At 29.2% G+C, this 16,208-nt stretch overlaps 1 protein-coding gene across 14 annotated transcripts in view; it reads left to right on the top strand.

Annotated features, from left to right (window-relative positions):
* The window catches only part of LOC137239611 (uncharacterized), a 667,247-nt gene that overhangs the window by 348,303 nt on the left and 302,736 nt on the right, over nt 1-16,208 (top strand). The window lies entirely within an intron of this gene.

Below are 16,208 nucleotides of genomic sequence, written 5' to 3'. Positions count from 1 at the left end.
AGTGCCATTTACCTGGAGCATAAAAACATCCATCATATGTTGGCACCCAAGTTCAACGGAACCAATAAGAAAATGGCTTATTGAAACTACGCTCAGAATCTCATGGAGCTTTAAGGTATGTATTGTGGACAGAACTCTTTGGAAAAAGGAAATCCATATACTAACCCTGACTCAGAGGTCTAGTTCATGCATGACAGGAAAAATCGAGCTTCAAGAAACCGATACCGCTGGGATGCTACACCACTATTTTTCAGGCAGAAATCCATGCAATAGAATTTTGCGGTAGATATTGCTTCTAAGCTATTAGATTAATGCATTGAAGTCTTAAGTGATCTGGTAGCCAAAAACAAGGTTTTTTCGTGCATCAGGGATATGGAGGTAATGATTAGGCGACTACATAGCCAAACATGTTTCTTTAACTTAGTTGTTTCTACTCCCTGCAAAGAGAGTAACATCCACCCCCAGCGGGCAAGAGGGTTAGAATATACCCGCGGTAGGTATGCCTGCCGTAAGAGGAGACTAAAATACCGGATTCAAGATGTTTGTAAAGCGCATCCATTTCAGGTTGCCAGCGCAATACATAGCTTCTCCAAACCCCATTGTCAACCTCACCTATCTTTGACGAATCTTGTTTCATTAAAAGCCGAGGCTCTGGTGACCCCGAACTCCCCACGGATCTAGGGGATGGGAGTGGGGGCATGGCCCAGAAGGTCGCATGTGGTCATAATAATTAGTCCCCGAGATGGTGGGGCTTGGTACAGGAACGTACCGGATCTGCATCCGGCAAAGGACCATCAACTCGAGAACACTCCCCAAGGCTTCTGGGAGTATCCTTATCGCTACAACAAAAAAAAACAGCAGAGTAACATCCAAAATAGGGTTAACAAATTAAATGGGGTTACACTGAAATGACAGTCCTTGGTCTGGAAGAATCCCCAGTCGCTCCGGTACATAGAACCGACTGCCTTGGGAAGCGACTACCTTGGGAAGCTCTCAGAACCGCCACGAGCTGTCTTCTTATGTCCCCAGAACACCATCTACATAATGAGGCGAGAATACTTCCCATCAGGGAGAGAAATGAGATGCTAACCAAACAGTTCCTGTTGAATACCCAGAAACCTGGGCATTCCAACAGACATCTGATTGATGAGCCAACACCGCCTAGGGGCTTAAGGAGTCATCTCCATAAGCATCATGAGGAAATACGGCACCTGAAAACTCAGCCGTATGAAGCAAAACAGCACAAGCAGGTCCTTAGTGAACTCCACAAACAGGCGTCGAACCTTTATGCCAGGAATTGCCCTGTGAATCCAGTACTCAACGCACTGTACCCAAAACTTGCGGAAGAGGAAGGCATACTCCCCAGGGAAACACTAGTCACTCTAGCTCAACTTCGTTCTAGATACTGTAACAGGCTACTCCTATCTAGGTGGCGTGTCTAAGAACTACGAAATACGACCCAGTGTTTCAATTCTGGTTGCGGAAATCAGCGTGGCAAAGATCATAAGAATACAAGTATCGCATTACCGGATTACCAACAATTTTGTTTTTTTTTCGTGTGACGGTGTTATGTATCGCGGGATAATTTTTTCGGCATTTCGTAAGTCGGTACTGTGTAACACCACCTTTGATTTATTAACTTGTTGGTAAAATATGTTGGCCTAGTAGTGTGTTTTTTTTTTTGTTACAAAGTTTTTTGTTCTTAAATTTTTTCAAATTTTTTAAGTGGAAACTTGCTACAAAACATGGATGCCTAATGCATGATTTTTTTTTTTAATTTTTATAGAACAATTTCTTTAAGTTTTTGTATTGAAACCTTCTAAAAACTATGTGGGCCTGATAAAGGGACTTTTTAATGAATTTTTTTTTAAAATTTCGAAGATTTTTAATAATTTTTGATAAAAATTGATTTATTTGAAGTGTATCGACTTGTTTAAGAACCATGTGAACCTAGCAATGTGATTTATTCATATTTTTATACTCCAAATTTTTTTCGAATTTTTAATGAAAACTTGCTGGAAAGTGTGAGTACTTCTTTATTCAAATTTTGCTTATATATGGCCACCTTGTTATGCAATTCAAGGTTTGTTTTCAAATTTTTCTTTTCTAAATAGTTATTATTAATATATCGTCTTACTGTATAAATATGTGGCCCAATTGACGTTATTTTTACATATTTTTATATCTCAAAATTTTCCCCAATTTTATCTGGAAACTCGCTTTAAAATGTGTGTACCTAATACGAGATTTTTTCTAAATTTGTATGGTTTAAATTAAAAAACAATTTTATCGGAAACTTCCTTACAAATATGGTCACCTAGTAAAGCTATTTTTTCATGTCAATTCTTTAAATTTTTTATTTTCTAATTTTTGTTAATATTGTATCATCTTGTTGCTGAAATATGTGGTCCTATTAATGTGATTTTTTAGGAATTTTTACACTCAACATTTTTTTTTTAAATTTCTATTACGAACTTGCTATAAAATATGAGTACCTGATATGATATTTTTTTAGAAAATTTTTATGGTTTACAATTTTTTCATTTTCAAGTTTTGTATTCGAACCTGCTTGCAAATATAGTCACCTAGTAAAACAATTTTTTAATGTAATTTTTTCGAATTTATTCTTCGAAATTTTTTATTATTGACGTATCTACTTATTGTTGAAATATGTAGCCCTATTAGTGCGATTTTTTGAGATTTTAATCATTCAGATTTTTTCGAAAATTTTAATACAAACTTGCTATAAAATATGAGTACCTTATAAGCGAGTTTAAAAAAAAAATGTACAGTTAAAATTTGTATTAAGTTTTATTTTCGAATTTTTGCTTATAAATATTTTGTAAAGCAATTTGTTCGAGTTGATTTTTTTGGATTCTTCTTTCCTAAACTGTTATTATTGATATATCGACTTGCTGTATAAATATGTGGCCCTATTGACGTGATTTTTATAGATTTTTATATCCAAAAATTTTCCCCAGTTTTAATTGGAAACCTGTTATAAAACGTGAGTACCTAATACCAGATTTTTTTCAAAATTTTTATGCTTTAAATTAAGAAAAAAATTTATCGGAAACTTCCTTACAAATATGATCACCTAGTAAAGCTATTTTTTCATGACAATTATTTAAATTTTTTATTTTCTAATTTTTGTTACTCTTGTATCATCTTGTTGCTGAAATATGTGGTCCTATTAATGTGATTTTTTAGGAATTTTTATACTCAACATATTTTTAAAATTTCTATTACAAACTTGCTATAAAATATGAGTACCTGATATGCGACTTTTTATAAATTTTCTGTTTAAAATTTTTTTAAGTTTTCTATTCGAAACTTGCTTGTGAATATAGTCACCTAGTAAAACAATTTTTTTAGAGTGATTTTTTCGAATTTACTCTTCGAAATTTTTTATTATTGATGTATCTACTTATTGTTGAAATATGTAGCCCTATTAGTGCGATTTTTGGAGATTTTTATCATTCAGATTTTTTCATAAATTTTAATACAAACTTGCTATAAAATATGAGTACGTTATAAGCGAGTTAAAAAAAAAATGTACAGTTAAAATTTGTATTAAGTTTTATTTTCGAATTTTTGCTTATAAATATTTTGTAAAGCAATTTGTTCGAGTTGATTTTTTTGGATTCTTCTTTCCTAAACTGTTATTATTGATATATCGACTTGCTGTATAAATATGTGGCCCTATTGACGTGATTTTTATAGATTTTTATATCCAAAAATTTTCCCCAGTTTTAATTGGAAACCTGTTATAAAACGTGAGTACCTAATACCAGATTTTTTTCAAAATTTTTATGCTTTAAATTAAGAAAAAAATTTATCGGAAACTTCCTTACAAATATGGTCACCTAGTAAAGCTATTTTTTTATGACAATTATTTAAATTTTTTATTTTCTAATTTTTGTTACTCTTGTATCATCTTGTTGCTGAAATATGTGGTCCTATTAATGCGATTTTTTAGGAATTTTTATACTCAACATATTTTTAAAATTTCTATTACAAACTTGCTATAAAATATGAGTACCTGATATGCGACTTTTTATAAATTTTCTGTTTAAAAATTTTTTAAGTTTTCTATTCGAAACTTGCTTGTGAATATAGTCACCTAGTAAAACAATTTTTTTAGAGTGATTTTTTCGAATTTACTCTTCGAAATTTTTTATTATTGATGTATCTACTTATTGTTGAAATATGTAGCCCTATTAGTGCGATTTTTGGAGATTTTTATCATTCAGATTTTTTCGTAAATTTTAATACAAACTTGCTATAAAATATGAGTACGTTATAAGCGAGTTTAAAAAAAAAATGTACAGTTAAAATTTGTTTTAAGTTTTATTTTCGAATTTTTCCTTATAAATATTTTGTAAAACAATTTGTTCAAGTTAATTTTTTTTGGATTCTTCTTTCCTAAACTGTTATTATTAATATATCGCCTTGCTGTATAAATATGTGGCCCTATTGACGTGATTTTTATAGCTTTTTATATCTCAAAATTTTCCCCAATTTTAATTGGAAACTCGCTTTAAAATGTGTGTACCTAATACGAGATTTTTTCTAAATTTTTATGATTTAAATTTAAAAAAAATTTTATCGGAAACTTCCTTACATATATGGTCACCTAGTAAAGCTATTTTTCCTGACAATTCTTTAAATTTTTTATTTTCTAGTTTTTGTTAATATTGTATCATCTTGTTGCTGAAATATGTGGTCCTATTAATGTGATTTTTTAGGAATTTTTATACTCAACATTTTTTTTAAATTTCTATTACAAACTTGCTAAAAATATGAGTACCTGATATGCGATTTTTTTTTTAATTTTTACGGTTTAAAATTTTTTAAGTTTTCTATTCGAAACTTGCTTGTAAATATAGTCACCTAGTAGAACTATATTTTTAGGGTGATTTTTTCAAGTTTATTCTTCGAAATTTTTTATTATTGACGTATCTACTTATTGCTGAAATATGTAGCCCTATTAGTGCGATTTTTTGAGATTTTTATCATTCAGATTTTTTCGAAAATTTTAATACAAACTTGCTATAAAATATGAGTACCTTATAATCGAGTTTTTAAAAAAAAAATGTACAGTTAAAATTTGTTTTAAGTTTTATTTTCGAATTTTTCCTTATAAATATTTTGTAAAACAATTTGTTCAAGTTAATTTTTTTTGGATTCTTCTTTCCTAAACTGTTATTATTAATATATCGCCTTGCTGTATAAATATGTGGCCCTATTGACGTGATTTTTATAGCTTTTTATATCTCAAAATTTTCCCCAATTTTAATTGGAAACTCGCTTTAAAATGTGTGTACCTAATACGAGATTTTTTCTAAATTTTTATGATTTAAATTTAAAAAAATTTTTATCGGAAACTTCCTTACATATATGGTCACCTAGTAAAGCTATTTTTTCCTGACAATTCTTTAAATTTTTTATATTCTAATTTGTGTTACTATTGTATCATCTTGTTGCTGAAATATGTGGTCATATTAATGTGATTTTTAGCAATTTTTACACTCAACATTTTTTTTAAATTTCTATTACAAACTTGCTATAAAATATGAGTACCTGATATGTGATTTTTTAAAAAATTTTTATGGTTTACAATTTTTTCAAGTTTTGTATTCGAAACTTGCTTGTAAATATAGTCACCTAGTAAAACAATTTTTTAATGTAATTTTTTCGAATTTATTTTTCGAAATTTTTTATTAGTGATGTATCTACTTATTGTTGAAATATGTTGAAATATATTAATGCGCTTTTTTGAGATTTTTATCATTCAGATTTTTTCGAAAAATTTAATACAAACTTGCTATAAAATATGAGTACCTTATAAGCGAGTTTTTAAAAAAATTTATAGTTAAAATTTGTTTAAAGTTTTATTTTCGGATTTTTGCTTATAAATATTTTGTAAAGCAATTTGTTCGAGTTGATTTTTTTGGATTCTCTGTTATTATTGATATACCGACTTGCTGTATAAATATGTGGCCCTATTGACGTGATTTTTATAGATTTTTATATCCAAAATTTTTCCCCAATTTAATTGGAAACGTACTATAAAACGTGAGGACCTAATACTAGATTTTTTTCAAAATTTGTTTGCTTTAAATTATAAAGAAATTTTTATCGGAAAATTGCTTATAAATATGATCACCTTGTAAAACAAGTTTTTCAATGTAATTTTTTGGAATTTTTCCTTTCGAAGTTTTTTATTATTGACGTATCGACTTGTTGCTGAAATATGTAGTCCTATTAATGCCATTTTTTGAGATTTTTATCTTTTAGATTTTCCGAAAATTTTTTTTGTAAATTTTTTTTTATTGACATATCGACTTGTTGCTGTAGTACTTGAGCCTAACAAAGTGATTTTTCAGTTTTTATACGCCAAATTTTTTCGAAATTTTTATTAGGAACTTGCTATAAAATATGTGTACCTAATATGCAAATTTTTAGAAATGTTCTGGTTTAAAATCTTTTAAGTTTTATATTCGAAACTTGCTTGCAAATATAGTCACCTAGGAAAACAAATTTTTAATGTGATTTTTCCAAATTTATTCTTCGAAATTTTTGTATTAGTTATGTATCTACTTATTGTTGAAATATGTAGCCCTATTAGTGCGATTTTTGGAGATTTTAATCATTCAGATTTTTTCGAAAATTTTAATACAAACTTGCTATAAAATATGAGTACGTTATAAGCGAGTTTAAAAAAAAAATGTATAGTTAAAATTTGTATTAAGTTTTATTTTCGAATTTTTGCTTATAAATATTATGTAAAGCAATTTGTTCAAGTTGATTTTTTTTGGATTCTTCTTTCCTAAACTGTTATTATTGATATATCGACTTGCTGTATAAATATGTGGCCCTATTGACGTGATTTTTATAGATTTTTATATCCAAAAATTTTCCCCAGTTTTAATTGGAAACCGCCTATAAAACGTGAGTACCTAATACCAGATTTTTTTCAAAATTTTTATGCTTTAAATTAAGAAAAAAATTTATCGGAAACTTCTTTACAAATATGATCACCTAGTAAAGCTATTTTTTCATGACAATTATTTCAATTTTTTATTTTCTAATTTTTGTTACTCTTGTATCATCTTGTTGCTGAAATATGTGGTCCTATTAATGTGATTTTTTAAGAATTTTTATACTCAACATTTTTTTTAAATTTCTATTACAAACTTGCTATGAAATATGAGTACCTGATATGCGACTTTTTAAAAATTTTCTGGTTTAAAATTTTTTTAAGTTTTCTATTCGAAACTTGCTTGTAAATACAGCCACCTAGTAAAACAATATTTTAGAGTGATTTTTTCGAATTTATTCTTCGAAATTTTTTATTATTGATGTATCTACTTATTGTCGAAATATGTAGCCCTATTAATGCGATTTTTGAGATTTTTATCATTCAGATTTTTTCGAAAATTTTAATACAAACTTGCTATAAAATATGAATACCTTATAAGCGAGTTTTTAAAAAAAATGTATATTTAAAATTTGTTTGTTCGGATTTTTGCTTATACATATTTTGTAATGCAATTTGTTCAAGGTGATTTTTTTGGACTTTTCTTTCCTAAACTATTTCTATTGATATATAGACTTGCTGTGTAAATATGTGGCCCTATTGACGTGATTTTTATAGATTTTTATATCCAAAAATTTTCCCAAGTTTTAATTGGAAACCGCCTATAAAATGTGAGTACCAAATACCAGATTTTTTTCAAAATTTTTATGCTTTAAATTTTAAAGAAAATTTTATCGGAAAATTGCTTACAAATATGATCACCTAGTAAAGCAAGTTTTTCAATGTAATTTTTTCGAACTTTTCCTTACGAAGTCTTTTATTATTGATGTATCGACTTGCTGTTGAAATATGTAATCCTATTAATGCCATTTTTTGAGGTTTTTATCTTTTAGATTTTTCCGGAAATTTTTTTTTGTACATTTTTTTTATTGATATATCGACTTGTTGCTGTTGTATGTGAGCCTAGCAAAGTGATTTTTCAGTTTTTTATACTCTAAATTTTTTTGAAATTTTTATTAGGAACTTGCTTTAAACTGTGTCTACCTAATATGCAAAATTTTTAAAAATTTGTATGGTTAACATTTTTTTAAAAAGATTTTTTCTTTCAGAGTTTTTTGAAATTTGTTATTTCAAGGTTAGGTCATGTTGAACTGGCTGGCCCGTGATTGTCATTGCAAGCTTTTTTCAAATTTTTACAGCTTACTTGTTTCTAGTTTTTATGGAAACTGCCTACTGAATATGAGTGCTTGGCAATGAGAGTTTTTGTAATGATTTGTTTAGATTTTTCTCTTAGAATTTTTTTTAGATTTTTATATTCAAAAATTTTTCTGCGTTTTTTAAAGAAATTTGCTTCAAAAATTTGTGATCCTGGTAATGCAATTTTTTCCAAGGGATTTATGTGAACACAGTAGGTAATTTCTTTAAATTGGATTTGTTGAACTTTTTTTTTAGTGTCGAAACTTCTTAAAAATTTGTGAGCATGCCATGTGATTTTTTTCCAAAATTGTATACTTGAAATTTTAAAAGTTTGTGAAGAAACTTTCTTTTAAATATGTGCGCCTTGTATGCGATTTTTTTTTTAATTTGTATTATGTTTTTTTTTTTTTGAATTTTTTATATGGAAAACTTGCATTAAAATATATGTGCCTAGTAATTTGATTTCTTCAATATCATTTTGTAAGCTTTTTTCTAACTTATTTTTATACTCAGCTGAGCAGAGCCCACAGAGTATATTAACTTTGTTCGCATAACGGCAATCCGTAACGGCATAAACTAATCGAGATAGATATAGACTTCTATATATCAAAATGATCTGGGCGAAAAAAGAAATTCATGTCCGTCCGTCCGTCCGTAAACACGGTAACTTTAGTAAATTTTGAGGTATCTTGATGAATGAATGTGGGTTCCTGGGCGCTCATCTCAGATCACTATTTAAAATCAACGAAATCGGACTGCAACCACGCCCACTTTTTCGATATCGACAATTTCGAAAAACAGAAAAAGTGCGATAATTCATTACCAAAGACGGATAAAGCGATGAAACTTGGTAGGTGGGTTGACCTTATGACGCAGAATAGAATATTAGTAAAATTTTGGACAATGGGCGTGGCACCGCTCACTTTTAAAATAAGGTAATTTAAAGGAATTGCCCGGTGAATTCTATACTCAAAGAACAATACCCAAAACTAGCAGAGAAGGAACGCACTCTCCCTAGGGAAACGCGCGTAACTCTAGCTCAACTTCGATCTCGGTACTGTAACAGGTTAAACTCTTAACTATCCAGAACCACCCCCGACATACAAAACATATGTCCTGCTTTTAATGTGTCCCCACATGACACCAAACATCTCTTTAATTGTATTGTGGAACCAACGCCTCTAACACGCCTCTAATTATGGTCCACCCCTTTTGAAACAGCAAGTTTTACTTGGACTCCAGTCAGAGGACATTGATTAAAATTTGTGATCGGTCGCGGTTATTGGATGGGGCGAAGCACTGCTACAACAACAACAACAACAACCAATGCCAGTTTTGAACTCTTTATATAAGTTAAACTGTTCCTTTTTGTTTGAGCATGTACTGTTAAGGGACTAATTGTACCCATTTATACCCGAAAGGAACATATTAATACTAGTCCCTTTTCGGTGCAATAAGGATACAAAATAGGGGCCTGTCGCATTTTTAACCCAAATGGTAATAGAATAATATTCACCGATGTAGTCCATTTTAAAATAAAATAATAATTAAAATTGTTGTAGTTTCATTTCCGGTTTATCTTGAAATAAGCAAGTTAAAAAGTTGAGTCTTTCATAATTTTTATTTTATTCAGGTACTACGCTAATGCTTATCATTTTTCGTAAATAATTCGATTCAGTTACCTGTAATCTTTTTCATTTTCAAATTCTGCTCTTGCATGATGAGTCGCAAATGTGTATGCAACTTATGCCTGTTTTGAGCACTGTATGCGTTGAACTGTTCCCTTTTATTTGAGAATGTACTATGAAGAGACTAATTGTACCCAATCGAACGGTAACGATAGGACCAATATCGATATGGGAACGAATGAAGATGTATCTCTTTTCTCATAAAACAGTGTTAGTTTGGTTGAGGTTATGTACATTTTAAACACATTATTAAAACACGTAAAAATATGTTAGATAAATCTTTGTAAACAATTTTTTATTAAGTCGCAAGCTCATTCCAAGAGATATGGGTCGTTTAGGTTCGGTATAGAGCTCCGCCTTTTTCTTAAATTATTCGAATCATTCACCTACTTTTATTTAACACACTTCGTTGCCGCTTTTTTTATGTTTCGCAAAATTGTGCTACATAGATTTCAACCTGATTAATCCCAACCGTACTCAAAAGGGACTAGAGGGGATCAATTATGCGCCAATGTCGACAAAAGAGAAAATCGGCGACCGCTCTCTTTAGGGGTTAGTCGCAGTATTTTTCTGCATGGTACTTTTAAATATATTTGTGCGCATATAAACTACAATTTATAGGAACTACTGTTTTCACATACTTTTTTAGAGCGCTAGCAAACGAGAAAACGCAATGATAATTATGGCATCAATGAATGTTACATATTTGCTGTAATGTGAGTAACCACAAAAGCATTTACGCAACTCATTAATAAAGTTAAAAACCAAAGCAATATTCTTGCTAATGTAGTGAAAAGTTGAAAAATTGATGTTTATATGTGGGGTGATTCCAAGTCAAATTAAGTTTTGTTCCAAGTCAAATTAAGTTTTGTTTGGAATTTGTATTTTTTGTTTTTAGTTTTCGCTCGAGTCAGCTTTAGTGAAAGGAAGAAAAACGATACTATTTTTTTTTGTACAAAAAAATAAATAGTGGTAAAGTTAACATGTGGTATTTTTATCCATATAAATCACTCGCTTTTCCTTATTTCCTTAAAAAAAAAATCTTAAGTACAATTAATTTAAGTGCAGCCATGTATCTTGTGGGATGATTCCATGCCAAATTAAGTTTTGATTGAAATTTGTATTATTTTTTTTTTGTCGTTTGAGTGAGCTTTAGTGAAAAGAGAAAAATCGAAACTTATTTTTTCCTCGTTTTTTCCTGTCCATATAAATACTCGCTTTTCCTTATTTCCTTAAAAAAATCTTAAGCACAATTCATGTAAGTACAACCAATTTTTTTAAGTTTTATTGAAAAACTATTTTTTTATAATATCTAATCGTTTATGAGTTTAACACCGGCTTATAATAATTGAATATTTTTATTTAAGAGCAACTGAAAAGGAAGAAATGTTTAGTGCCATAATGCGATTGTACCATTTTGAAACCCGCATTTTTGTTTCTCATAATCTAATTTTTTTTTGTTATTTAAATTGAACAAAATCTAAAGCTTTAGTTTTGTTTAAAAAATTAGGTTGTTCGTTATGGTTAACTGAATTTTTTTTTTTGTTTTAATTAAACATATCTTTTTAACTTATTTGGTTTTTCAAAATTTTGCTTCAATATTTGACATTTATAATTTCTTTAAAATAGTTTGTTGAAAAAATGTTAAACGTGGAACATTGTTTTGAAACTGAAAATGCAATATTTTGTGTTTGTGATGTTTTTGATTCAAACTCCACCTAAAAATACCAACAAAAATATTAACCTTGTTTTTTCAAGTTCCTAATTTGAATTTTTGTCTGAAAATCTATATCTAACGATTTGTTTGAATTTTTTTTTTTCAAAACATGAACATTTTTATTACCAAAAGTTTCTTATCTGAACAATAGGTTGTATAGGATATAAACCATATATATACCATCGACCTATACAATTTTTTTCAGATAACAATGAATGCTCTATATGTAAGCATTCGGTGAAATTTGAAACCTCTAACTGTTAATATGTGGCAGTAATTACGAAAAGCTTCTTATCTGATCAATCGGTTGTGAGGGATATATGCTATATATACGACTGATCTCACCCATTTTTTCAGACAACAATATGTGCAATATATGAAAGCATATGGAGAAGTTTGAAGCTTCGATCTGATAAATTGAGGAAGATTTGAAAAAATTCTCTTTTCCGAAAAATCGGTTGTATGGGGTATATATGCTATAGTGGTCTGATCTGGCCGGTTCCGATAAATGTATAATCGGACACCTAAATATATCCGCTCACCAAATTTTATAAGTATATCTCAAAAATTTAGGCACTAGTTTGCATACAAACAGACAAACGGACAGAGGTGCATGGCTAAATCGACTAAGCTCTTCATCCTGATAATTTCGGTATACCTATTGGTGGATCTATCTATTTTCCTTTAACGACTTACAATTTTGAGATTCGTGACAAACTGAATATACCATTCTTCTTTTCTTGCAAGGTAATTTGTGGCCTTACTAATTTTTATGAACATTTTCAGATCCCTCATGGTTTTCTTTTTGTTGTTTACTGCTCATTAGTAATTCTTGCGTATTTTGAGTTGTGGGCATTTATGTATATTGGCTGATTAAAAAGCCGCAAGCGAGGCCAAATCAACCACTGTATGTCTTCTTCTTGCTTTCCACTGTGTTCATTGACAAAAAAGGTTGCTCATACGCCGTGTCATCGCATATTCGTTTAGAAGGCATTTCAGCTAAGTACACGCTGCTTATTATACGTTAAGTACTTACAGACATTATCATATTGGAGTAGGCTTCATAAGCATATGCTTAAACAAGTGCTACTTATATGTGGTTTTTGTTTTTCTTATCTCATAGGAAGTGAAAATGTTTATGATGCATACAATGCACGCAGTATATAATTAAATATGTACTGTGTGTGTTTTAAATTTATGTGACATTTAAGTAAATTTAAATTTAAAGAAATCAACTTGCATTAGCTTTTGCTAATACAAAAGAAATATTTTACGAAAATAAAGCATTTAATGGGAACGTCGAATTTCTTTTGGTTTAAACTTTGTTTACAATCGTACGTGACTGTTTTTATTATTCGGGTGGGCTGAAGTGAATTGTGTATACATATTATGATCAGAAAAATTGCCTCTGGACTTGTATACCTAATGTAATGAACATAATTGGAATATAATAAAAAGTGTTTCGGTTAGTAAAAAACAGTCGGATGACCAAAGGCGGGAGTGTTGTCGATATTTATGGTCCTTTGCCGGATGCAGATCCGGTAACAAGCACCATTAAGACACCAGTATGACCACATGCCACACTCCAGGCCATACCGCCATCCCACCCCCTAGATCGATGATGAACTTGGGGTCACCATAGCCTCGGCTGGTGAGGTTCAAAATTGGGTTGGGGAAACTATATTTTGCGCTGGCAACACCTTGAAACGGTTACGCTACACAACACCTTAAATCAATTTGGTATTTTAGTCGCCCTTTACGACAGACATAACTGCCGCGGATATATTCTAAGCCCGCTAACGCGCACGGTATGGTAGAATTCTGAATGTAATCGTAAGGAGTAAACGTAAGTGTGAGCGGGGTATTATAAAGAAGGTAAGTGCAGGCGTCGTGTATGGTGTTGGAATGATGTATGGAGTAATAGAGAATGGTCATTACATTGTAGCGTAATGTGGGAACATGGTGCATAGTAGAGTTGATATGAGTGAATTCATTCAGCACGTCACCTATTAATAAAAGAAAAAGTCTCTGTGCATATATACAATTTTTATGCAAGCTAGTGCACGAAGAGATGTATACACTGCTATTTTGTTGGAGGTAAAGCGTTAGAGAGTGTTCACGAAAACAAACCAGGTTAGTTATTCAGGCTTAAGTTAAAATTGTTTTTTATAGGGTTTAGTTGGTTGTAATATCTTTGTATATTATTTGGTTGAATTTGCATGCAAAAATAAAATAAAATATAAAAAAATAAAATAAAATATAAAAAAAAATAAAATGAAATAAAACAAAAAAAAGTAATACAAATAAAATAAGATAGATCAGAATAAATTAAAACAAAAACAGATAATACAAAACAAAATGAAATATAAAAGAATAACAAGAAAAGAAATATATAAAAAAATAAAAAAAAAAATAAAAAAACTAATAATAAAATTAATTAATTCGATTTTTTGACCTGAAAGGCCGCGATTAATAAATAAAACTTTCGTTTTTGTTTGTTTTATATTCATATGTTTTTAATATCGGTCGGTATTTTGACTTCAATCTGAATTCATCGCAAGGATATATGTATGGACATAAATAAATAAAATAAAATAAAATAAAATAAAATAAAATAAAATAAAATAGGATAGAATAAAATAAAATAGAATAACATAAAATAAAATGAAATAAAAAAAATAAAATAAAAAAAAATAAAATAAAGTGAAATAGATCACAATAAATTTAAATAAAATAAAAAAAACAAGATAAAATTAAAATTAAAATAAAAAATTAAATATAAATTTAACTAAAATAATAAAATTAAAAAAATAAAATAGATCTGATTATACTAAAATAAAATAAAAAATAATAAAAAAAAATTTAATTAAAATAAAATAAAAAGAGAAAAATAAAATAAATTAAAAAAAAATTAAAAAAATAAAATATATCTGAATAAACTAAACAAATGTATAAAATAACTAAAATCAAATAAAATAGATTAGAACGAACTTAAATAAAATAAAATAAAATAAAATAAAATAAAAAAATTTATAAAATAAAATTGATCAGAATAAATTAAAACAAAACAGTTTAATATAAAATAAAATAAACAAAAATATAATAAACAAAGATAAAGTAAAATAAAATAAAATAAAATTAAATAAAATAAAATAAGGCAAAACAAAACAAAATAAAATATTGTACAATAAATTAAAATGAAATAAAATAAATTTAAAAAAATAAGATTACATATTGTAAAATAAAATAAAATCCACTCTACTAAAATAAAATAAACTCTACTAAAATAAAATAACACATGGGTTTGTTATAGAAAAAATATCTATTTATCAACGAAAAGTTATCGATATGTTATAAAAAAGGTTATGGTATTGTCACCAGTTTCCTATCGCAGTGTTATCAAAAAGTTAAAGATTTGTTATTCGAAGGATATCGATTACCATCGGAAAAGCTAACGATATTTTATCAAGTATATCAGTTTCTTTTTGGAAAATTATGGGTTGATTATCGGAGTGTACCCCTTTGTTATCGGAGTGTCATGGGTTTATTATCGAATATTAATTGATTTTATTATCAGATTCTGATCGAAGTGCTAACACTTTTTTAATAACGTTAGCGACGACTCATCTTTGCGAAACTGATGCCGATAAAACTTCAATTTAAAATCGACTGCACAAGCGCAACTCGTCGATAACAAGGCGAAAAGATATACATTAGAAGCCAATAACAAGCTGAAAACAAATCGAAAACTCGGCGATGTTAACTCGCTATCAATAATAAACCTATAATAAAACAACAAATCGTCGGTTTCGGTTATGTTTACCGATAAGCAGGCGACGAAACTCTTCTGAAAAATTCCGAAATTATTGTATCTGGTAGAGTAACCTACGTTGTGGTATAACTTCAAGCCTTCAAGCAGTCAAGCTAGCTCTATTTAATTTAAGAAATTTAGTTTCTAGACGTTCACCTTAGCACAGTTATGCTCTCTTTGCGTATGCAAAAAGGCAATCAAACACAATTTTTGGAGACTTATGGTTTACACATCGAACTTCACAAGTACTTGGTACTCCCTTGTTTTTACCACCAATACTTGATAGAAACAAAATAACTTTAAAATCTATGCCGCAGAACCAAGCATCGGATTTTTAATATAAGCTGTCAGTATATTTAAGAAAGTCCCATGGCAAGCCTTGCATACTAGTCCAACTATGAGTTATAAGAAATAAATATTTCGATTTCCCCTCCATTTTAGGCACCCTTGATATGAAATAAACTTTTCAGTAACACTATAAGATAATTCTTCGAATTGTTGCAAAAGTAGAGCAAAAAAAAAAATAATAATAAATTAAAAATTGTTCGCCAAAGCAAATACTGCACACATCCATCTGACACATTTTCCGGTAGCAATTCAAATTCTTCCACATTTCAGCGAATTTGTAGCATTTGGCGAATTTATAGTTTGTCTTAAAGCCACAAATGCACGAGTGTGCGGTTTTCTTAGAACTTGGAAGACAAGTTGTGGATTTTTGCATTCATATCTTTGGCACACAAACACAAACACGTA

Source organism: Eurosta solidaginis, chromosome 2 (genome assembly GCF_040869045.1).
Source record: "Eurosta solidaginis isolate ZX-2024a chromosome 2, ASM4086904v1, whole genome shotgun sequence".
In the NCBI taxonomy this organism is placed as follows: domain Eukaryota; kingdom Metazoa; phylum Arthropoda; class Insecta; order Diptera; family Tephritidae; genus Eurosta; species Eurosta solidaginis.
This window is presented reverse-complemented; position numbering and strand designations above follow the sequence as displayed.